We start from the raw sequence: 1146 nt of genomic DNA, 5'->3' as shown, positions 1-1146 counted from the left end.
ACACTTGAAGATCACATTGATGATGATGAGCCATATGTGGAGGAGTCATTTGATGAAAGTATACTCACACCAGAACAAAGTGTATAGGTGGATGAGCTTTGCAAAGAGAACCCAATGTTGACAAGGGAGGATATGGCAGTGATGCTTAGGCTAAATCTAATGTCACATCGGGCAAAACTAGAAGGAAGAGAGCTCACCGGCATTGAGATAAGAATGGCTCAACAGCTCAAAGAGGTATTTTATTGGGTTCCACCAACCCATCTGGAAGGTATATGCAATTCGACTTTAGAACTTCATTTTGAGGATCTTTGCTTGCCATGTGTTGAAGAGATTGCCTCTGATTTGAATTCTCATGTGCTCATCAATGAATGTCTTGATCTGATATGTGAAACTAGAAAACTAGATGACCTGCGAGTAGAAAAGCTTGTTAGAGATCATACTGAAGTTTGTTTTGACAAGAACTATCTTTGTGCTTCAATTGATCTTGAATATGAGTTTTTGATGCTTGATGAACCTAGACCTCTTCTTGAACTAGCTGATTTAGGGGATGAACTTGATGTTGATAGGCTCTTGTTTGAGATAGAAAACCCCCTTGTCAAAAACTTTCATGAGAATGAGAACATTGTGTTTTATTTGATTGATGGAGATAGAGTTGACTACTTTGTTAAAACTTCGTTTGAGCCTGTAGTTGAATTTGTGTCTCCACCAAATGCTTTTGATTCTTATGATCATCTGAACCTCAAGGAGCATTTCATAATTCATGTCACTTCTTTCGTGAAGCTCTTTGAGGAAAAATTTGTCTATTTTCTATGGACAGTAGTGTGCTCCTTTGCATACTTGGTTTCTTGTTCTAGTAGGAGAAGGACCAAAGGTGCATTGGCTCAATCTTTTGATACCTATGATTAGCAAGCACACAAAGTCAAGCTAGAGACTTAAAACAAGCTCATTTGGGAGGAAGTCCCATGTTCATCCATTGTATATATTTCTTTATCTTTCTTTCTTTTCAAGTTGTTTAATAAGTATGATTGTGGTCTTTTTCAGGTTAAGTCTAGATACCGACCTTCACTTCCCCGCTTCAGCCCATGTTTATTGGTGAAAGAAATCTGAGGCCAAGGGTCCTCTACCACCCAATTCAGCCAATAACTC

Source organism: Brassica oleracea, chromosome C1, assembly GCF_000695525.1.
Source record: "Brassica oleracea var. oleracea cultivar TO1000 chromosome C1, BOL, whole genome shotgun sequence".
Taxonomy (NCBI): Eukaryota; Viridiplantae; Streptophyta; class Magnoliopsida; order Brassicales; family Brassicaceae; genus Brassica; species Brassica oleracea.
This window is presented reverse-complemented; position numbering follows the sequence as displayed.